Genomic DNA, 24979 nt, shown 5'->3' with positions numbered 1-24979 from the left:
CTTAGTTTCATTATTTTTACAGATTTTATTTATTTGATAGAGCACATGCATGCCTTTGGGGTGGGGAGGGGGTGGGGAGGTGCAGAGGGGTATTTTCAAGGGACAAAGTGACTCCACACTGACTGCGGAGCCCACCTGGTGTTGTATCTCACAGCCCTGAGATCATGACCAGAGCTGAAATCAAGAGTGGGACACTAAACCAACTGAGTCACCCAGGTGTCCCAATTTGGTTTCAATTTTGTTTTTTGGAGGGAGGTGAGGGGAAGGCAGTTTTTATCAGGATGCAAGTTACACTGAAGAAATGAAAATTTTGTTTCTTTTTGTCAGAGAATGAAAAAAAGAAATACAAAACATGACAAAGCAAAAACTTGAAAAACCTTTCCCTATTTGGTCTGCTGTCACTATTTCCCAAAGGTCAATGCACTTATCAGTCTAGTGTTCTATCTTTTTAAAGTTTTATGTAGGGGCACTCCAGTGTTCACCCCAGTGTTCATAGCAGCAATGTTCACAATCACCAAACTGAGGAAGGAGCTGAGATGCCCTTCAACAGACGAATGGATAAAGAAGATGTGGTCCACATATACAATGGATTATTACTCAGCCATCAGAAAGGATGAATAACCCAGACCTGGGTGGCTCAGTTGGTTGGACGACTGCCTTCGGCTCAGGGCCTGATCCTGGAGTCCCGGGATCGAGTCCCACATCGGGCTCCCAGCTCCATGGGGAGTCTGCTTCGCTCTCGGACCTTCTCCTCGCTCATGCTCTCTCTCACTGTCTCTCTCTCTCAGATAAATAAATAAAATCTTTAAAAAAAAAAAAAAAAAAGAAAGGATGAATACCCACCCATCTGCATCAGCATGGATGGAACTGGAGGAGATTATGCTGAGTGAAATAAGTCAAGCAGAGAAAGACAATTATCATATGGTTTAACTTACTTATGGAACATAAGAAATAGCATACAGGGCATTAAGAGAAGAAAGGGAAAAATGAAGGACGGTGGGGGTGGAATCAGAGGAGGAGATGAACTGTGAGGGACTATGGACTCCGGGAAACAAACTGAGAGTTTCAGAGGGGAGGAGGGTATGGGGATGTGTTAGCCCGGTGATGGGTATTAAGAAGGCCATGTCTGCTTCCTCCTCTCTCTCTCTGCCTGCCTCTCTGCCTACTTGTAATCTCTCTCTGTCAAATAAATAAATAAAATCTTTAAAAAAAAAAAAAAAGGGCGCCTGGGTGGCTCAGTGGGTTAAGCCGCTGCCTTCGGCTCAGGTCATGATCTCAGGATTCTGGGATCGAGTCCCGCATCGGGCTCTCTGCTCAGCAGGGAGCCTGCTTCCTCCTCTCTCTCTGCCTGCCTCTCTGGCTACTTGTAATCTCTCTCTGTCAAATAAATAAATAAAATCTTTAAAAAAAAAAAAAAAAAGAAGGCCATGTATTGCAATAAGCACTGGGTGTTATATGCAAACAATGAATCATGGAATACTACATCAAAAACTAATGATGTATTGTATGGTGACTAATGTAAAAAATGTTTTTTAAAAGTTATATGTATATACAAACATATACAAATGTCAGTACAAATTAAGTGGAACCTAAAGTCTATATAATACATTGGCTTTATTAAGAAAAATAATACAAAATTATATAATCAAGTTAAAATGTATATATATATATATTTTTAATATTTAAATTTCAATTAGTTAATATACAATGTAGTATTAGCTTCAGGTGTAAAATATAGTGATTCAGCCTTTTCATACAACACCCGATGATCATCACAAGTGTGCTCCTTAATCCTCATCACCTACTTAATTCATTCCCCCTCCCACATCCCCCTCCAGTAACCATGTTTGTTTTCAATAGCTAAAAGTCTGTATTTTTCAGCCATAAAAAGGAATGAAATCTTGCCATTTGCAATGATGTGGGTGGAGCAACAGACTATTATGCTAAGTGAAATAAGTCACTCAGAGAAAGAAAAATACCATATGATTTCACTCATACATGGAATTGAAGAAACAAAACAAATGAGCAAAAGAAAAAAATAAGATACAAGAGTGTTTATATTTTTTTAATGGAAAAAGAAATCACAAGGAATTTCTGGAGGTTTAATAATTCAGATTCTTTCTCTTGAAGTCTCTTTAGACAATTTTGTAGAAATGTTTATAGAAAAGTGATTTTTGTGCAAACTAGTTCCTAGAATATACTACAACTCCAAGCACTCCTACAGACTTAGGGACTTGTGCAAGAGAGAGACCCTGAAACTTAAGCTTTATTACTCTTAGAAAATCTGTCACTGCATATATATAGTGTGGGTAGCCGGTATATAGAACTTAGTTGTGCAAAAAAACCCACAGTTCTTTTTATTTTCTCATATCCACTTTGTTTTTATCGAAGATCTCCATTCTACTGGAGTAGTGGAAACTTGTTCTCAGTGAGGTGGGGTTTTATCCTTTTTCTTAAGAGATTTGGTCAAATTTCCTGGAGACTTAAAGGTGCAAGGGAATGAAAATAGACACTACTTGGTAAGGTCATTGAAGAACCAGGGTGTCTGCATCCATTGTATAGCCATTTTTTTCCCTTGGTTCTTTCTTTCCCAAGGATTGGCCTCCTTCTCTGGGACACTCCAATATTTAGACTCTTACATAAGAGGTTATCTTCAGAATAGCTCATACAGGCTTTTTATAACCAACATATGTACCTGATATGTCAACAGCAGACCAGTACTGGTCATTCTCTACCACTCTATTTTCTCCCCACGTCCGAAACTTGTAATATATTCTGGGTAGAAACAGTTTTAAAAATGAAGAAATGTTTCTCATTCTTACGAGTTTTCCCCCATTTTCATCAAGGTAAACATGTTCTCTACCTAAGGACTTTAGATTCTAGGTGTCTCTATCCAGAAGAAACTTGAAGCCTCTTTTCTTTCTCATTCCTCCCCTGAAGCTATGAACTTAGGAATTTGAGTGGGGTGGTTTGGGGACAGAGTGGAAGTGGTATGAAAAGTAGTGGATAATTCCCAGGAAAATAGTTTGTTAAAATTTAATAAATAATCTGATCATGTTTTCCAACATATAAAAATATCATCAATTATATTATTACATTAAACATATGCAATTTAGTTTCAAAAATTTTACCACTTGATTACATACATTATTCTATGCAATATCTTACTCATTTCTTTTTCCTGATCATAGTTAAACTTTGAGTATTAGCTGACTTCACAGGGAGACTATGAAGATTCTGCTGTATCACTTTTGGAGCCCAAGAGTGGATGCATTATATTATTCTTTTGATACATACTGCAAACCCACTACATGAAAAACAATGTTCCAGGTGATGGGAGTGCAGTGGTTCACAAAAAAAGATCTCTATCTTAATGAAGCTTTGACTTCACTGAGAAGAAGGATAATAAAGAGGTAGATGCATTTATGATGTCAGGTAGTAGAGGTAAAGGCTGTAAAAAAGAAAAAAAGGCAGGTGAGGGGTTAGAGAATGAAGACCGTAGTCAGGTAAGGTCTTTTACAGAAGCTCTAAAAAAATTAAGACAGTGCCCTGTGATTATCTGGTAGAAGTTCCCTGACAAGAAAAACAAGTGATGGAGGCACTGAGGGAAAAGCAGGGTCTCAGAGAAGAGGGAGAGCAGGCTAGAGTGATGGGAGATGGAGAAAAGTTTCAAAGCCAGATCCTGCAGTCAGGTACAATGCTTTAGGCCTGGATAAGAGCTTTGGATTTTATTCTCACTAAGTGAGATGGGCTCTGAGAGTTCTTTTTACTCTTGTTGCTTAGCTTTGTTTCTTAAACAGCGTGTCGTGTTTTTCATAAATAGAGCACAATGTCACTGCTTTTAGGACTGACAACTTAATTTCAGGGCATACATATTGAAGCATTACCAGGTCTCATTTGCATTCTAAATTTAATAAAAATAGGATGAAATATAAATAAAGTATATCATTTTATTTTTAAGACTAGCAGTTTATAGCACATGAATTTGATAACAAATAGGCATTTAGCTTAGAATATGCTGCACTCTATATCAAGCAAATAGGCAATTTCTCCTCCCTTTAATCACATTGTCTGACAGGTGACAGACACCTTCTATAAAAATATAATTAAAAACTTTTAGAAAGCATATTTTTCTTAAAAAAAGAAATTTTTGAGTCAGTGTAGTTAGTACTAGTATCATAGAAAAATATTTGTAACCATAAGAGACTCTTAATCTCACAAAACAAACTGAGGGTTGCCAGGGGGAGGGGAGTAGGGAGAGGGTGGTGGGGTTATGAACATTGGGGAAAGTATGTGCTATGGTGAGTGCTGTGAAGTATGTAAACCTGGCAATTCACAGACCTGTACCCCTGGGGCTAATAATACATTATATGTTAAAAAATATATATATATAAAAATTTGTGAAGATTTTTCAAATGGAAATTTCAAACTTAACCATGTAAGGGTTTCCAAGCTGAATCATTCATCTGGAGAGACAATCAGAAATACCAGATAATTTTTTTTCATGATTAAGTTGTGTTGCTCAAAAAATGATAACTAAGTCACAGCTTATTCCTTGAACCGGCCACTGTACATTACTTTTACATCATTTATATTAAGTATCTTAATAAATCTCTTGGACTGTATTCTAAGGAAATAGTCAGAGACATGAAGAAAGATTCAGGTTCAAAGATATTTATACTAGTAGGATAAAAGAAAAGTTCACAAAATCTTAAATCCCAGCAATAAGGCAAAAATCAATAGATTGTGCTATTTTGTATATTGAAGTATTACCATGATAATGAATGTTCAATATTCAGTATTCTGTGTATAAAAAAAGGAATGAAATATCTGTGGTTTTTGTGTTCCCATTCAAGTGTATCAAACTGCCAAGTTTGATTCTTCAAGAAATTCACCTTTCAATTTGATAAATCCAACATTTGCTTTTTCCAATGTTACCATTATTAATCTTAATTTCAGAAATACAAACACTATTCATTGATTTGCTTGAGATCTGTTGGGATACTTCCTGGATTACTTTTGTCTACATGTACTTCATTTTGTTTTAAAACTTAGAAACCTGATTAAGCAGTCACAAGGACTTTGTCTCTGTTAAAGCAAAATGTACTATTAGTCCCATGTTTCCCTCAACATTTGTGGATATATGGTTATCCATATATATCCAAAGAGCTTATCCAGGTCACATATTTCTAAGTTTACTTCCTTCTGATTAAACAGTAGAATGTGCTTCCAACAGCTCCTTTTTTAAACAAAGAAGATCTTACTTGTTACCAGTTTTATTTGATCTTACCTAATTTTTCCATTTTTTTCAGTTGTCCATTTAGATTATATTGAAGATGTGAGTGTCATGCCAGTCTCTAGAAGTATTGTTCTACTTTATTACTTCATCCCAACCTTATTTTTTCTTCTTCTCTGTATTAAAATTTAAATTACCAAACATCAGTTCCTGAAATTACCACTAATTAACCAATTTAATGATAATTTATAATTATGAACTTATCATTGTATGTATTGCATAAGCAAAAGTGACATTTTCTTAGATGTTTGCATGTTATTGGTGTAGAATGAATGACTTTAAGAAAAACAAATGATAAATTTTATGTTTTCTTTCTATGAAATGAATAGTAAACTGAAAATTCAGTATCTGTGTAAACTGTAAATGTGCTTTTGCTAAATTTGCCTATAGTGATGTCGTATGTTCTGGCTTTAAATCTTGGAATGATACAATTAAAAGACTAAAGGTTATAATATTTAATAGCATTACCTCTGAGAAATGTACTAAGAAATCAAACAGTAATGAGGCAAATCAACATAACTACTTCTTTTTCATGGTTTGGGCAGTATTTCACAGACAGAAGGACTATAAAGTAGGTGTGAGATCTCAGCTCCAAAGTCAGCTATAATTAGGCATCTGTACCAGAGAAAAGTCAGAAAGATTTTTCATGGCAGAATAATTTCCATGTAATGTATAATTCTGATATTCCAGCAACTGCCTAAATGACAATGAAAGGTAATATGTGCTGTAATGGCTAATAGAGCAGCCTTTGGAACCAACCTTCAGTTCAAATCCTGGATCCTGGATTCGCTAGCTGTTTGACCCCTCTGCCTCAGTTTTTCTTCTGTACAATGGGAAGGACAATAATATTATTAACTTCATAGAGTTTTCTCAATGTTATATGAATCACTAATGTGTATAAAGCACTGGGAAGTATTATAAATTGTTCTTTAAACATGTACTGTTATTATTTTGATCCCTCCTATTGTTACCTATTTATTTTTCTCATATTTCAAAAGCATTGCCTATGGCTTATGCTGAGCTGGCAACAATTTCAGAAAACAAATCAAACAAATAGGAAGGAAAATACAACAAAATAAACTCCTGTAACCAGGGGCACCTGGGTGGCTCAGTGGGTTAAGCCGCTGCCTTCGGTTCAGGTCATGATCTCAGGGTTCTGGGATCGAGTCCCAAATCAGGCTCTCTGCTCAGCAGGGAGCCTGCTTCCCTCTCACTCTTTCTGCCTGCCTCTCTGCCTACTTGTGATCTCTGTCAAATAAATAAATAAAATCTTTAAAAAAAAAACAACAAAACTCCTGTAACCAGACTTTAGAAGATTTTACTGACATTTGAAAATTATTCTTAATTCCAAAGCATCTAAGCAAAAGTCTAGCTTCTGTTTTGTTTTAAAAGCTTAGTTTTATGTAGATCTGCTCGAAATAAAGATGGGAGAATATACATTTGGTTAAGCTACAAAAAGGCTAAAATGTTTAGTCTCCTTTTCCACTCATCATCTGGAAGAAAATTATGTCATGATATACCTTTATTCAATGCTCTTGAATTTTCTCCAGTGTCTTTACATAACTTAAATACAAAGAACCAGGGTTTATTTTAATATAGGCATAACTACAACTGACAAATGATCTTATTCTGTGTTTTTAAAAGTACTTTGGACCATGAATGAAAATAATTTCTTATTTTATCAGTGAATATGCTAAATCAACAAGGATGATTTTTTTTAGTGAGCTTTATTCAAAAAATACTTCCTAAAGGTTTAATATAACTTTCATCTGACATGATGGAAAGGGAACATCTGTCACGTCAACGGGCTTTTTAAACTCTATATTGTATGCATCCCCATGGAGTCTTTATTCTGGTGTCCAAAGTTTCCTGAAATTCAGTATATATACTGAAAAATAATTTATTAAAATTGAGTAAAAAATTTGAGTAAAATCAGATCCTATTGTAACAACTTTAGTTACTTCTTTTGATATATTTGTTCATTCTAATTATAAAACTAACACAAAGTCATAGTAAAATTTTTGAACATTGCAGGCACTATTTGAAAAAAATAACACTTACACGGAGAGCAACTTACTGGTAGTAAATTCATTTCTAGATTGTTGATCTATCCATCAGTCTTTCTATATATTCATATAGCTATCTTGGGTTTCCATCAGACATATAGCCATTTCTTTTGCTTTTCTAAAATTACACATTATTCCATGAATATTTTTGTATTACTTCTATTCTCAGAAAACTTGATTATAAGGGTCCCATGATAATTACTCTTCTATATTTTACTGGGACTCTACCCTTGTGTGTCTTGTCATATTTCCTTGACTATCCCCTTCTTTTACTTTCTTGGGTGGTAGGCAAGCTATTTCAGGTCATGCCTCCCTTTTTTGAACTTGGATGAAAGAGTACATTATGAGGAACAGACTCTAGCTTCCAGAGTGGTCACCAAATTAGCAGCAGATTAGGTACCTTGAGGTCAACTTTGGCGTATAGGAAATAAGAAACTGAAGAGAGCAGGTTATGTAAGTACTGCCCTTTTCTTTATTCTGTGGATTACTCCCAGGACTGGCTACCCTTTAAGAGAAGTCTCATATGCTAAATGAACATGCCTTCAAAGCTATCTGATCTGTCTCTTTGTGGCTTAGTTGACCCAGTAGCAAATGTGGCAATGTATTGCTTGACAATGCTTTGGATATTAACTCATTTCCTTTTTTTCTTTACCCCCAATGCACTGGGCTGACACCTCCCATGTGAAATGTAGGCAAATTAATTCTTCCTTCAGGTTCCATTTTCTTAAGAAAATTATTTTTTCTTAATTTATTTAAAATATTTTCATTTCCTGGAGAAGCTACATCCATTGTTTTGGTATTATAAATATTTAATGTAATAGTATAATGGCCATTTTGTGCATGTCTTTGACTGCATTTCTTTCTATTTTACAAGACCGATGAGAAATGCCCTTATTAAAGCTCTTAAAATATGCACTGTAAGTGGATTTTTCAGAAAGGTTATGCCTATACACACACACACACACACACACACACACATTATATACACTATTTATTGTAAGTGGATTTAAAGTTATGCATATATTAGCATATATACATAATATGTGTATATATATATATCTCCCCATAAAAACTGAAAAGAATTTTCAGTGTCAAAAATCTATTTATAACTTTAAATTTTGCCAATCTAATGATCTTAAGTGGCATTTAAAAAGTATATCATCATTATTGAGATTGGATATTTTTTCATATATTTACTGGTCATCCATATTCTTCTATTTGTCAGTTTGTGCTTCAGTTATTTATATGAAAGTAAGTTTATGTTGCTTTATAAGTATTCTTTGATAATGAGAGCATCCCTTACTAATTTTGACAAAAATATATTTTATGTTTATATTTGCTCTTTTTTACAACATTTAAAAAATAATCACATTAACAATCTATACCATTTTGTCACCTACCATTGTGTTCATGTATAGAAAACTTTTCCTCATATAAAAAAGTGTTCATATATATTTCATAAAAAATAGCTATTTATTACTTTTCTAAATAGCCTGACAATTTTTACTTAATAACACTTCCTTTCTGAGTTAAGATGGTGGGGAAGTAGTAGGGTGATCCTGGGCTTTTCTCCTCCCTGGAACCCCTACTGCATTGAGGTCAGATCACATAGAATACCCAGGAAATCAATCTGAGGATTGGAAGAAGATTCTCCATGGTTGGAGGGAGACAGTGTGGTAGGCTAATTTCCTGGGGTACAGAATTCTAGTTTAAAGTTGTTCTCTCAGCATGCACTCTACCTTCGTCTTGTTTGCTTGATTTCTGAAGAAACAAGTTTATCTTGCTCCTCTATAGAATCCCTGTTTCTAATCAAATAAGTATGGTATGTCTCAGCCACCAAAGATTTGCTGTATGATTTTGTTGGCAAGACTCCCGGGTGAATTCCAACAAGGCACTGTAGCTGGGACATTAAATAAAGGGAGGAGCAAGATGGCAGAAGAGTAGGAGACCTAAATATCACCAGGATCCAGGAGTTCAGCTAGATAGTTATCAAACCATTTTGAACACCTACAAACTCAACAGGAGATAGAACCGAAGAAGAGCAGCAATTCTAGGAACAGAAAAGCAACCACTTTCCGGAAGGTAAGACGTGTGGAGAAGTGAATCCATATTTTATCCCTTCATTGTATTTAACCTTATTTTTAATATACTTATAGATTTTTTTTCTTTAAAATTTTGGGATACAATTTCTTCTAATAGATGAAAATATACCCTAAATCTGGTGCATGGCTTTCCTCTAGTCTGCAGCCTGATCACATTATTCACTCTTTTTTTTTTCTTTGTTCAAACAACCTCTTATCTTATCAATTCCTTTTTTAGAATTTTTTTAAATTTTCATCTTTATGGTCATATTCCATCCTTTCATCATCTTTACCATTATTTTTGTATAAATATAAGATTTTCTTTCTTTAAAATTTTAGGCGGTAAGCTTCTTCTAACAGACCAAAATACACCCAAAATCAAGTGTGGGGCTCTGTTCTATTCACCAGTCTAAACACACACACACACATATGGAACATTTATATTTATATTGTACTTATATTTATATATTTATATATAAATATTTTACATATTTTATATATATATATACACACACACATATATGTATGTATATATATAATTTTTCCTCCCTCTTTCATCTCCCCCCAGTTTCAGATCTCTTCTGACTTGTTTAGTATATATTTTCCTGGGGTCGATGCTACTGTTTTAGTATTTTTTTTCTCTAATTTATCTATTCTTACCTGGATAAAATGGAAAGGCAGAAAAACTCACCACAAAAAAAAAAGAACAAGAGGCAATACCAATGGCTAGGGACCTAATCAATACAGACATTAGTAAGTTAGACCTAGAGTTCAGAATGACGATTATAAAGATGCTAGCTGGGCTTAAAAAAAAAACATAGAAGATACTACAGAATCCTTTTCTGGAGAAATAAAATCCCTTTCTGGAGAAATAAAAGAACTAAAACCTAACCAAGTTGAAATTTTTAAAAAAGCCATTAATGAAGTGCAATATATAACGGAGTCTCTTATAGCTAGGATAAATGAGGCAGAAGAGAGAATTAGTGATATAGAAGACCAAATGATAGAGAATAAAGAAGCTGAGAAAAAGAGAGACAAAAAACTACTGCACCACGAGCGTAGAATTTGAGATAAGTGATACCATAAGATGAAACAATATTAGAATAATTGGGAACCTAGAAGAAGAAAAAAGAGAGAGAGGGGTACAGAAGGTATATTGGATCAAATTATACCAGAGAATTTCCCTAATCTGGTGAAGGGAACAAGTATCAAAATCCAGGATGCACAGAGAACCCCCCTCAAAATCAGTAAAAGTAGGTCCACACTCCATCATTTAATAGTAAAACTTACAAGTCTCAGGGACAAAGAGAAAATCCTGAAAGCAGCTCAGGACAAGAGGCCAATAATGTATAATGGTAGAAATATTAGATTGGCAGTAGATCTATCCGCAGAGACCTGGCAGGCTAGAAAGGACTGGCATGATATATTCAGAGCACTAAATGAGAAAAAATATGCAGCCAAGAATACTATATCCAGCTAGGCTGTCATTGAAAATAGATGGAGACATTAAAAAGCTTCCAGGACTGGGGCACCTGCATGGCTCAGTGGGTTAAACCTCTGCCTTTGGCTCGGATCATGATCTCAGGGTCCTGGGATCCAGTCCTGCATCGGGCTCTCTGCACAGCGGGGAGCCTGCTTCCCCCTCTCTCTCTACTTGTAATCTCTCTCTCTCCCTGTGTCAAATAAATAAAAATAAAATCTTAAAAACTAGTTTCCAGGACAAACAAAAACTGAAAGAATTTGCAAACATCAAACCAGCCCTACAGGAAATATTGAAAGGTGTCCTCTAAACAAAGAGCTTAAAAGTAACAGACTAGAAAGGAACAGAGACAATAGACAGTAACAGTCACCTTACAGGCAATACAGTAACAAGAAATTCATTTCTTTCAATACCTACCCTGAATGTAAATAGGCTAAATGCCCCAATCAAAAGACACAGGGTATCAGAATGGATAAAAAACCAAGACCCATTGAAATGCTGTATACAAGAAACTCATTTTAGACCCAAAGACACCTCTAGTTTTTAAGTGAGGGGGTACAAAACAATTTGCCATGTTAATGGACATCAAAAGAAAGCTGGAGTGGCAATCCTTATATCAGATAAATTAGATTTTAAACAAAGCCTATAATAAGAGATGAGGAAGGACACTATATCATACTCAAAGGGTCTGTCCAACAAGAAGATCTAACCATTTAAAATTTCTATGCCCCTAACATGGGAGCAGCTGATTATATAAACCAATTAACAACAAAATCAAAGAAACACATCAACAATAATACAATAATAGTAGGGGATTTTAACAACCTCCTCACTGAAATGGACAAATCATCTAAGCAAAAGATCATCAAGGAAATAAAGACATCAAATGACACACTGGACGAGATGGACATCCATATATTTAGAACATTCCATACCAAAACGACAGAAAACACATTCTTCTCTAGTGCACATAGAACATTCTCCAGAATAGATCATATCCTGGGTCACAAACCAGGCCTCAAGCGGTACCAAAAGATTGGGATCATTCCCTGCATATTTTCAGACCACAACGCTTTGAAACTAAAACTTAACCACAAGAGGAAAGTTGGAAACAACTCAAATACATGGAGGCTAAAGAATGTCCTACTAAAGAATGAATGGGTCAACCAGAAAAATTAAAGAAGAATTTTAAAATTTCATGGAAACAAATGAAAATGAAAACACTACTGTTCAAAATATGTGGGACACAGAAAACGTGGTCCTGAGAGGAAAGTATCTAGCAATATAAGCCTTTCTCAAGAAACATGAAAGGTCCCAAATATACAACCTAACCCTATACCTAAAGTTGCTGGAGAAAGAACAACAAAGAAAGCCTAAACCCAGCAGGAGAAGAGGAATAATAAAGATCAGAGCAGAAGTCAATGAAATAGAAACCAAAAGAATAGCAGAACAGATCAATGAAACAAGGAGCTGGTTCTTTGAAAGAATTAATAAGATTGAAAACCCCCTGGCCAGAGTTACCAAAAAAAAAAAAAGAAAGAAAGAAAGAAAAAGGACCCAAACAAATAAAATCATGAATGAAAGAGGAGAGATCACAACCAACACCAAAGAAATACAAACAATTATAAGAACATATTATGAGGAACTATACACGAGTAAATTTGACAATCTGGAAGGAATGGATGCATTCCTAGAGACTATAAACTACCAAAACTGAACCAGGAAGAAATAGAAAATCTAAACAGACCCATAACCGGCAAGGAGATTGAAGCAGTCATCAAAAATCTTCCAACAAACAAGAGCCCAGGGACAGACATCTTTCCAGTGGAATTCTACCAAATATTTAAAGAAGAATTAACACCTGTTCTGAAACTCTTCCAAAAAATAGAAATGGAAGGAAAACTTCCAAACTCATTTTATGAGGCCAGCATTACCTTGATCCCAAAACCAAAGACCCCACCAAAAAGGAGAATTACTGACCAATATTCCTGATGAACATGGAGCAAAAATTCTCACCAAAATACTAGTCAATAGGATCCAACAGTACATTAGTACATGAAAAGGATTATTCACCATGAACAAGTGGGATTTATTCCTGGACTGCAAGGTTGGTTCAACATCTGCAAATCAATCAATGTGCTATCATACACCAATAAAAGAAAGAACAAGAACCATATGATACTCTCAATAGATGCTGAAAAAACATTTGACAAAGTATAGCATCCTTTCTTGATCAAAACTCTTCACAGTGTAAGGATAGAGGGTACATACCTCAATATCATCAAAGCCATTTATGAAAAACCAACAGTGAATATTATTCTCAATGGGGAAAAACTAAGAGGTTTTCCCCTAAGGTCAGGAACATGGCAGGGCTGTCCACTATCACCACTGCTACTCAACATAATACTAGAAGTCCTAGCATCACCAATCAGACAACAAAAAGAATTAAAATGCATCTGAATTGGCAAAGAAGTCAGACTCTGACTCATTACAGATGCTATCATACTTTATGTGGAAAACTCAAAAGACTCCACTACCAAACTGCTACAACTCATACAGGAATTCAGTAAAGTGTCAGGATATAAAATCAATGCACAGAAATCAGTTGCATTCCTTTACACCAAGAGCAATACAGAAGAAAAAAATTAAGGAGTCGATCCCATTTATAATTGCACCCAAAGCCATAAGATACCTAAGAATAAACCTAACCAAAGAGGCAAAGCATCTCTACTCAGAAAAATATAAAGTACTCATAAAAGCAGTGGAGGAAGACATGAAGAAATGGAAAACCATTCCATTCATGGATTGGAAGAACACATATTATGAAAATGTCTATGCTACCTAAAGCAATCTACATATTTAATGCAATCCCTTTCAAAATACCATCCATTTTTTTTCAAAGAAATGGAATAAATAATCCTAAAATTTATATCGAACCAAAAAAGACCCCAAATATCCAGAGGAATGTTCAAAAAGAAAACCAATGTTGGTGGCATCACAATTCCAAACTTCAAGCTCTGTTACATAGCTGTAATCATCAAGACAGTATGGTACCGGCACAAAAACAGACACATAGATCAATGGAACAGAATAGAGAGCCCAGAAATGGACCCTCAACTCTATGGTCAACTAATCTTTGACAAAGCAGGAAAGAATGTTCAGTGGAAAAAAGACAGTCTCTTCAATAAATGGTGTTGGGAAAATTGGATAGCCACATGAGGAAGAATGAAACTGGACCATTTCCTTATACCACACACAAAAATAGACTCAAAATGAATGAATGGATAAGGAAAATGTGGTTCATATACACTATGGAGTATTGTGCCTCCATCAGAAAGGATGAATACCCAACTTTTGTGGCAACATGGATGGGACTGGAAGAGATTATGCTGAGTGAAATAAGTCAAGCAGAGAGAGTCAATTATCATATGGTTTCACTTATTTGTGGAGCATAACAAATAGCATGGAGGACAAGGGGTGTTAGAGAGGAGAAAGGAGTTGGGGTAAATTGGAAGGGGAGGTGAATCATGAGAGACTATGGACTCTGAAAAACAATCTGAGGGGTTTGAAGTGGCGGGGGGGTGGGAGGTCGGGGTACCAGGTGGTGGGTATTGTGGAGGGCATGGATTGCATGGAGCACTGGGTGTGGTGAAAAAAATAATGAATATAGTTATGCTGAAAATAAATTAATTATAAAAAAAAGGTGTCAAACAAAACTGAAAAAAAAATGGATGAAAGACCTCATGTGAGACAGGAATCCAACAAAATCTTTGAGGCAAACACCTTCGACCTCAGCCACAGCAACTTCTTCCTAGAAATATCGCTATAGGCAAGGGATGCAAAGGCAAAAATGAACTACTTGTGACTTCACCAAGATCAAAAGCTTTTGCACAACAAAGGAAGTAGTCATCAAAACCAAAAGACAACCAACAGAATGGGAGAAGATGTTTGCAAATGACATATCAGATAAAAGGTTAATATCCAAAATCTATAAAGAACTTATCAAATTCAATACCCAAAGAACAAATAATCCAATTATGAAATGGGCAGAGGACATGGACAGACATTTCTGCAAAGAAGACATCCAACAGACCCATGACCCATGAAAAAGTGCTCAGCATCACTGGGCATTACGGAAATACAAATAAAAACCTCAATGAGATACCACCTCAAATCAGTCAGAATGGCCAAAATTAACTAGTCAGGAAATGACAGATATTGGCAAGGATGCAGAGAAAGGGGATCCCTCCTACACAGTTGGTGGGACTGGAAACTGGTGCAGCCACTCTGGCAAACAGTATGGAGGTGCCTCAGAAAGTTGAAAATAGAGCTACCCTATGACCCAGCAATCACACTACTGGGTATTTACCCTAAAGACACAAATGTAGTGATCCAAAGGGGCAAATGCACTTGAATGTTTACAGCAGGAATGTTCACAATAGCCAAACTATGGAAAGAACCTAGATGTCCATCAACAGATGAATAGATAAAGAAGTTTTACACACACACACACACACACACACACACACACACAAACACAAACACAAACAGGAATACTATGCAGCCATCATAAAACCTGAAATCTTGCCATTTGCAATGATGTGGATGTAACTAGAGGGTATTATGCTAAGCGAAATATGTCAATCAGAGAAAGACAATTATCATATGATCTCTCTGACATGAGGAATTTGAGAGGCAGGGCAGGGGGTCGTGGTTGGTAGGGAGGGAAGAAATGAAACAAGATGGCATAGGGCAGGAGACAAACCATAAGAGACTCAATCTCAGGAAACAAACTGAGGGTTACTGTGGGTTGTGAGGGTAGGGATAGGGTGGCTGGGTTATGAACATTGGGGAGGGTATGTGCTATGGTGAGTGCTGTGAAATGTGTAAGGCTGATGATTCACAGACCTGTGCCCCAGGGGCAAATAATACATTATATGTTAATACAAAAATAATAATACTTCCTTTCCCTACAACTTTTCTAGACTCTGTAGGGAACATCTCTTTTATCATAGTCATCATCATCAGAATGGTATATAATTTTATTAAGGTAGTTTTAGATACATCTAAATTCAAACCTTAACAAATTATGTTTTGTTGTGAGGATAATAAATGCATATGTTAAAGAAAATATTACTGAAGACACTAAAATTTAAAAAGTGAAAGTGTCGTCCTTTCCTTCTCTCTCACACACACACAAAAACACAATGTAGTGTTACCCATGGTTAATGGTTTTTTGAGTTTAGTTATGGTAGTTATCATTATTACTTCAAAAATAGTTTGATTTATCAAATATAAAATGTGCAGTTTCCATTGTCTCTTCTCAGGGGAAGTAGAGAATGTATGACATTTACATTACTTCCCTCCTGTCTTCACTGTATTCTTTTTAGTTCTTCTGGTGGTTTCATTTATTTGTTTTTTTAATAAATGAGGTACTTGAATTTGCATTTCTTATTGTCTCACCTCTAAAATAACACTCTGTTTTTATTTTTATATTTTGTAAAGATTTATTTATTTATTTTAACAAGGAATGGCAGAGGGAAATAGAATCCTGAAATAGTCTCCCCAATGAGTGCAGAGCCTAAGTAGTGGCTCAATCCTAGGATCCTGGGATCATGACCTGAGTTGAAATCAAGAGTCAGTCAGACACCCCTTCCTGTTTTTGAAAGAGGAAATTAAAATTAACATGTTTCCTCCTTTGCACCTCTTTTCCATACTTATCAATTTCTGTTCATCATGTATTTTTGATGTGACATTTTTGATGTAACATCTACAGTTATTTCTCTGTAATTTTTAAAGATTTTCTCTATATGTTAATATTAAAGCATGAAAAGCAATAAACATCACTTTCCATTCAACTATCCAAATGTGTATCATACAATTAAATAGTACAACTAATCAGGCTTTGAACCATTATTATTTTCTGCAAAAAGGAAAAAATACGATGCACATATAATGGGTTTTCCTTAAATTTATTTTTAATTTTCTTTAATTTTCTGTCATATTCTGATGTCAGTGTTTTTTATAGTCCATATTGTCTTCTTTCTTGGATGTCTTTCTTGTTTTGCTGAAATGTCTTTTGGGCAACTTTTTCATAGGTATAAGATTTCTCTGTCCTTAATTAAGTGTCTGAAAATGTATTTATTTGACATTCATGGCTGATGAATGATATGACTGGGTATAGAATTTTAATTACAAATATTTATTTTTCATAAAAATTTAAATTTAAAGATACTGCTTAATTTTTTGGAACAGCTTGTTTTTGATGAAAAGTTACCTTCCCACACTTCTCTTTTCTTTGCAAATAAGATTACTTTTCCTGTATAAAATCTGTAGGGTTTTTTTTAAATGTTTAAGATGAAATTTGATAAGTGTAGTCTTATTTTATTTACTCTGCTAGGCAGTGAATGGACCCTTTAAATCTGAGCATTTACACCTTTCCATAATTCAGGGATTCATTTTTAACTTGATTAGTTCTTCCTTTCTCTGGGGTTTCCTGAATCTATATATCACATCTCGCACTTTTTTCTTGACTTTGTCTCAATTATTCTGAGAGATTTCTAGGTCTTCAATTCAAGTGTAAGATAGGTACATTTGTATTTAGTCAGTCCATTGAATTTTATACTTCCACGAATGTAGTTTAAATCTCAGATTTTCTTTAAAGATTTTATTTATTTGAGTGAAAGAGAGAGGGAGAGAGAGAGAGAGAGTGTGTGTAAGTGCATGCACAGGGGAAGGGGCAAAGCGTGAGAGAGAAGCAGGCTCCCAGCTGAGGTTAAATCAGCTGATAAAATCCCAATGTGGGGTTTTATCCCAGGACACCAGGATCATGACCTGAGTCAAAGGCAGATACTTAATGGACTGAGCCACCCAGGCATCCCTACATTTCAGATCTTCTTTGTTTTCTTGTGTCATGAAAGCAATATTCATCTCAGTTGTCTCTCAGGATGTGAATTAGATTTAATTTATTTTTTTTCCTCTGCATTTTTTTCCAATTTATTTATTTTCAGAAAAACAGTATTCACCACACCCAGTGCTCCATGTAAGCCGTGCCCTCTATAATACCCACCACCTGGTACCCCAACCTCCCACCCCCCCCCGCCACTTCAAACCCCTCGGACTGTTTTTCAGAGTCCATAGTCTCTCATGGTTCACCTCCCCTTCATTTTTTCATCCCTTACTTCTGTTACTCTGTTTTTCCTTGTCCATTTCCTTCATGCTTTGTGTTTTCCTCAAGTGCACTGTCATATGTGTTGATTTATTTATAAATGAAGTAATGCATTAATTGTCATTGATACATAGCATGCTGGGATTCACAATGGTGGTAGTTGTGTTTCCCCAACAGAACTTTTCCGTAATTCAGGCTGTCCACTGATTCTGTATAAGTAAACAGATTTTACTCTGTGGCAGTTATTCATCTTTGTATGGATGATTTGAGCAGTTAAATAGGCATACCCAAGGTCTTCATAATAGCTAAACCAAAGAGTTTTATTCTGGGAATGAAAATATCTAATATTTTTTTTCTTTTTTTGTCCAACACTTTCCTTTTCATAATCCTTTGAGGCTTGTCTCAACTTCAGTTTAGCTTCTTTGCCAAGTCACAATACACTTACTTGTAACCTTGTCCTAGAACAGACTGCTGTCTAGAAAATTTTCTTGGACTTCATTCTGAGGGCAAAATTCAATACAGCCAGTTATTCTATTTATGAGCTGTAGATAGAGCAACACAAAAATTCTGGGTGTTGTCAATAGTTTCTAAAAATAATTATCTTGAGGAATAACCCACAGCTCAGTCTGGCTTTGATAGCTGTTGACTCTTGGCTTAGTCTTCCCAGGATTTCCTTGAGAAGATCTGCTTACTTGTGGTGTTAGCTTTACTTTTGGCACTTCTGAATTTACTATTAGTCTAAACTCATTGGCTTTCTACCTACCAATAATCATCTTATCTAAAAATACAAAATTGTCACTGGGTGTGGTGAAAAAATAATGAATACTGTTTTTCTGAAAATAAATAAATTGAAAAAAATACAAAATTGTCTTAACTGACAATTCTATTATAGTTTATATGTAATAAATATATTATACATATAATACATACAAAGAAGGAGAGAATTTATTATGAGGAATTGGCTCCCATGATTATGGAGGTTAAGAATTCCCATCATCTGCCATCTGCAAACTAACAGAAACACAGGGAAAAGGTGGTGTAATTCAGAGTCTTGAGGCCTGAACACCAAGGGAGCAGATGGTATAAATTCTAGTCCAAGGACCAGAGAAGATGAGATGAGATGTCCCAACTCATGCAGTGAGTCAAGGTTGGGGGGGGGATGGTTAAAAAAAGCCAAATTCCTACTTTCTCTGCTTTTTGTTTTAATCAGGCCTTCAACTGACTAGATGATGCCCACACACATTGGACAGGACAACTACTTTACAGAGTCCACCAATTTAAATGCAAATATCATTCAGAAACACTCTCATAGGGGCGCCTGGGTGGCTCAGTGGGTTAAGCCGCTGCCTTCGGCTCAGGTCATGATCTCAGGGTCCTGGGATCGAGTCCCGCATCAGGCACTCTGCTCAGCGGGGAGCCTGCTTCCTCCTCTCTCTCTGCCTGCCTCTCTGCCTACTTGTAATCTCTCTCTGTCAAATAAATAAATAAAATCTTTAAAAAAAAAAAAAAGAAACACTCTCATAGACATACCCAGAAATTATAATTAATCTGGTCAGATAATTTGACACTTAAATTTAACCATCACAAACCTGATATGAGTCCCTATTTACTCAAGTCCTTAAGTCTCAATGTGAGGTTGTATGGAATTTCATGAAGTTCACATTCATTTTTTATAGTTACACCAAAGTACTACTAATTTTTTGTTATTGTTATGGATGGGGTATATTTTTCATTATATTTTTATGTTACTTTGATGATGTATAGAATTTTTCATATTTACTTATTTTTTGCTCTCAGCAATAAAATGCATTTTAAGTTGTGATAATTTTTTCAGATAATTTTCTGACCCTTTATGTACACAATAACATCTTTTGAAAATAATGCTAATTTTCTTTACTACTTTCCAATAGTTATATGTCATTTCTGTTTTCCACATTATTCCATAGGCTAGGACTAGTACAGCAATACCAAAAAGCAAGGTAGGAACATCACCTTTGTATGATTTCAGAATTAGAGACGTCAATTCAGTGCTTGATGGTATAGATAATACAAAGGTATTCATTATTGTGTTAAGCAGGGATCTTTATATTTTCCATCCCTTCATTTTAAATCAGAGTTAGTATTTCCTTTTATCAATGCCTTTTGGTACATTTTTCCTTTTAATACTTTTAAATCTTCCATTACCTCAAACGCTGTAAGTATTGAAAGTTTGTCATCTAGTCTGATGATTTTCAAATCAGATTTGATTTCTCAAATCTGATGATTTGAGAATGTGATGCTATGCAAGAAGAGAACAACATTAAACTACTCTTAAAAATATATTGATCTGGGGGCATCTGGATGGCTCAGTGGGTTAAGCCTCTACCTTCAGCTCAGGTCATGATCTCAGGGTCCTGGGACTGAGCCCCGCACAGGGCTCTCTGCTCAGCGGGGAGCCTGCTTCCCTCTCTCTCTGCGGCCTTTCTGCCTACTTGTGATCTCTCTCTCTGTCAAATAAATAAATAAAATCATATATATATATATATACCTATATATATCTGTTCATTGGTCAGTATGCTCTAAGGGACATTTCCTACTTTCCTCTTAGTATATTCTATCTCAGGGGGCTCAGCCCCACAACTACAAAGCCCATGGTCTTTTACCAATTAGCATCTGACTGATGCTGTCAGATCAATTATATTAATGGGATCTACTAGCAGGATATGTGAGGGTAAGTGGAGAGTGGAGAACAGATTCTAGGATATTTTTCCCACCTCTCTGCTTTACATTACCTTTTTGATGTGGCTCAATATCTTTGTGGCTGTAACTGCCGGGAGTGTTCCCCCTTCCTATCAGAAGGTCCTTACTCCTGTTTCTTTGTTACACTGCTTCCTACCCTTGTCCCTCTAGAACTAAGTATAGCAGTGGCTTCCTCCAGTACTAATAGTCAGATTGCTTTATGGTCCCCTGTTCACCCTATCTGTTCTTCTAATGCTTTTTGGACATAATATTCTCAATATTAAATTCCCTCTATTGAACTCTGTAGCTTAAATTCTCTCTGCCTGGTTTCTGACTGATATACGCTTTTAAATTAAAGTTGTTACTTAATAATCAGATGAGCAGATGATGGGGCAAAAATCATCTAAAAGTCATAACTTCAAGAAAAAATTAAAATATAAGTTGAAAATAAAGACATCAACAGTTCCTTCTGCTCCTCTTTATATCTAATCCCATCATCCAACTAAAAAAGCACTTTACTGTCTAGTAAATGAAATAACATTATAAAAAAGGAGATTTAACGGCTCTTATATATCGATTTGTGTACCTTAATTCTAAGTCTAAATCTATAAAGTGGATTGCCTCATATGTACCAGAAAAATCATTTAGCCTAATTCTATTTATGTTTGATAAATAACATATAATTAGTGGAACCAGAAGAACATTTTATCAGGTCATAAGTATTAGAAAAGATTTCCTCATTTAAAAGTATATTTTTGGCCCACCTGAGTGGCTCAGTCATTAAGTGTCTGCCTTTGGCTCAGGTCATGATCCCAAAGACCTGGGGGAGAGCTCCCCATCAGTCTCACTGCTTAGCAGGGAGCCTGCTTCTCCCTCTCCCTCTACTTGCTGTTTTGCCTGCTTGTGCTCTCTGTCAAATAAATAAATAAAATCTTAAAATAAATTTTTTAAAAATATATTTTCATCAAAAGTCCTCAGGATACATGAGTAAACACAGAAATACCACAAAATAAAAAAGTAACTCTCAACCATATTGTTTTTGAACGTTCAATATATGAAACTGTTTTTTTTAACTTTTTTTTCTTAGATTAGTTAACTTTTTAAAAGGCCCAGTAATCTCTTTGATATCAGCCACAGCAACTTCTTTCAAGATACGTCTCCAAAGGCAAAGGAAACAAAAGCGAAAATAAACTTCTGGGACTTCATCAAAATCAAAAGCTTCTGCACAGCAAAGGAAACAGTCAAAAAAACAAAGAGGCAACCCACGGAATGGGAGAAGATATTTGCAAATGACAGTACAGACAAAAGGTTGATATCCAGGATCTATAATGAACTCCTCAAACTCAACACACACGAAACAGGCAAACACATCAAAAAATGGGCAGAAGATATGAACAGACACTTCTCCAATCAAGACATACAAATGGCTATCAGACACATGAAAAAATGCTCATCATCATTAGCCCTCAGGGAGATTCAAATTAAAACCACATTGAGATATCACCTTACACCAGTTAGAATGGCCAAAATTAACAAAACAGGAAACAACATGTGTTGGAGAGGATGTGGAGAAAGGGGAACCCTCTTACACTGTTGGTGGGAATGCAAGTTGGTGCAGCCTCTTTGGAGAACAGTGTGGAGATTCCTCAAGAAATTAAAAATAGAGCTTCCCTATGACCCTGCCATTGCACTCCTGGGTATTTACCCCAAAGACACAGATGTCATGAAAAGAAGGGCCATCTGTACCCCAATGTTTATAGCAGCAATGGCCACAGTCGCCAAACTATGGAAAGAACCAAGATGCCCTTCAACGGATGAATGGATAAGGAAGATGTGGTCCATATACACTATGGAGTATTATGCCTCCATCAGAAAGGATGAATACCCAACTTCTGTAGCAACATGGATGGGACTGGAAGAGATTATGCTGAGTGAAAGAAGTCAAGCAGAGAGAGTCAATTATCATATGGTTTCACTTATTTGTGGAGCATAACAAATAGCATGGAGGACAAGGGGTGTTAGAGAGGAGTAGGGAATTTGGGTAAATTGGAAGGGGAGGTGAACCATGAGAGACTATGGACTCTGAAAAACAATCTGAGGGGTTTGAAGTGGCAGGGGGGTGGGAGGTTGGGGTACCAGGTGGTGGGTATTATAGAGGGCATGGCTTGCATGGAGCACTGGGTGTGGTGAAGAAATAATGAATAATGTTTTTCTGAAAATAAATAAATTGAAAAATAAATAAATAAATAAATAAAAAATAAATAAATCTTTAAAAAAAATAAAAGGCCCATTTTTATTTTTTTGAGGAAGGCAGAATGAAATTCACAAATACAAGTATATCTTAAAATTGGATTCATTTGGTAATATTTTTTGATAGAGAATGGAAAACTATGTAAGAATATATGGATAGCTGAATTTTCAGCATTGATCTAAGTAAATTTATTTTATTACTTTTATTTTCTGTTTCAGCATAAGATTACAAATAATTTGGTTTTATATTCCTTTATTTATTGAATTAGATTTGTCCTGCATCTGTACTTTCCTTAAAATACTGGCTTTTATTTAAATAATCAAAGACTTGCTAATACATCCAACTCATACAGGATTTAATGTTTTTAAATTAATTAAAATTATTCTAACAACATAATTCATAAACCTTTGAGTAGAGGTGCTACCACGAGTTAGGGTACTTTGGAAAACTACCTTTATTTGCAGGTCCATCTTTGAGAGAATTTAGTTTTATTATATTATGTATAATAACAAACTCAATATAAAGAATTATAATTATCAGTGAATTTTAAATGGGATCAGCATGTAAGTTTTCATAATGCATGGAAGGATACAAAATCTGAAATATTTCAGAAGTATATTTGAAAGTCAATTTGAAGATTGTAAGATTGACACACACACAAAAAAACAATTGCTGCATCTACTTAATGCAGTCTTCTTTGATGAGTTTTCAAAAAAGATATATTTGATTTCTTTCACCTCCTTCACCTCTTTTTTTTCATATCTGTACATGCCATTTCTGCCCAAGGCTCTTATTTAAATCATTTAAGTATTCTATTTAAAAATGAGGCATGTGGTAGGGAAGAAAACCTAGGAATTATGGATTCTCCCCTGGGAAACAGAATGGAGAGGAAAGATGGAATTTCACATGCAATTGGCTTTTAGGCACTGTGATGAGGGGAAACACACACCAATTTCTCAAAGCTATGCTACTGTCCATCAAATCTTTTATCCTCAGGACTCTGAAGTCTTAATGTCATTGTCTCTACCAGATAACTCACCACACTGTTACAAAAGTATTTCTTTTTTGGACAGATATCACCATGGGAATTTGGTGTCCCTGAGAATAGGGACAGCATGTTCTATACCCCCAGTAGATAGGATGGTGCCTTCCACATGACATATATTTAATAAAACTTGTTAAGTAAAGTGATTAAGTGCCCAGCTAAGAAGTGTGTAGCATTGTGCAGAATTTCAGTACATTTTTAAAAAGATTTTATTTATTTATTTATTTGACAGACAGAGATCACAAGTAGGCAGAGAGACAGGAAGAGAGAGGGGAAGCAGGCTCCCTGCTGAGCAGAGAGCCTGATGCAGGGCTCGATCCCAGGACCCTGAGATCATGACCTGAGCCGAAGGCAGAGGCTTTAACCCACTGAGCCACCCAGGTGCCCCCAGTGCATTTTTTTAGTTTTTTCTAGATTGTTTTCTAGCATGATTTCTTAGAGACACACATAGATAACCATCCACCTCACCAGAAACCAAGTGTGTTTAAATTTTTGCTTAACTTTTATACTGTTATATATTTTAATATACATTTAAAAGGACCTGGAAATAATCTTTTCGAAGCCAAAAACAAACTGAATTTAATGGCTGTCAGAAACTTACAAAGAGCTGTCTTATATATTATTGAATATATAATCCTTATTAAGCCTGCACCAATTTCTGTATTTTCTAGAGTTTCATAACTGTAAAATTTACAGGCAAAGGAAGCCCAAATAGAAATGTGATGAGCACTTTTTGTCCACACTTAATGTGTCAATATTATAAGATGATGACTAAGAAAGCCCTCTAAAGTTTACTGAAATGGTAGACTGCAAAATCTAGGACCTGCATCCCAATACACCTAACTAAAAATTTGGAGAAGAAAAAACATATAAT

The sequence above is a fragment of the Neovison vison genome, chromosome X (genome assembly GCF_020171115.1).
Source record: "Neovison vison isolate M4711 chromosome X, ASM_NN_V1, whole genome shotgun sequence".
NCBI lineage: Eukaryota > Metazoa > Chordata > Mammalia > Carnivora > Mustelidae > Neogale > Neogale vison.
The sequence above is the reverse complement of the archived record's forward strand: the minus strand, read 5'-3'. Positions refer to the sequence as shown.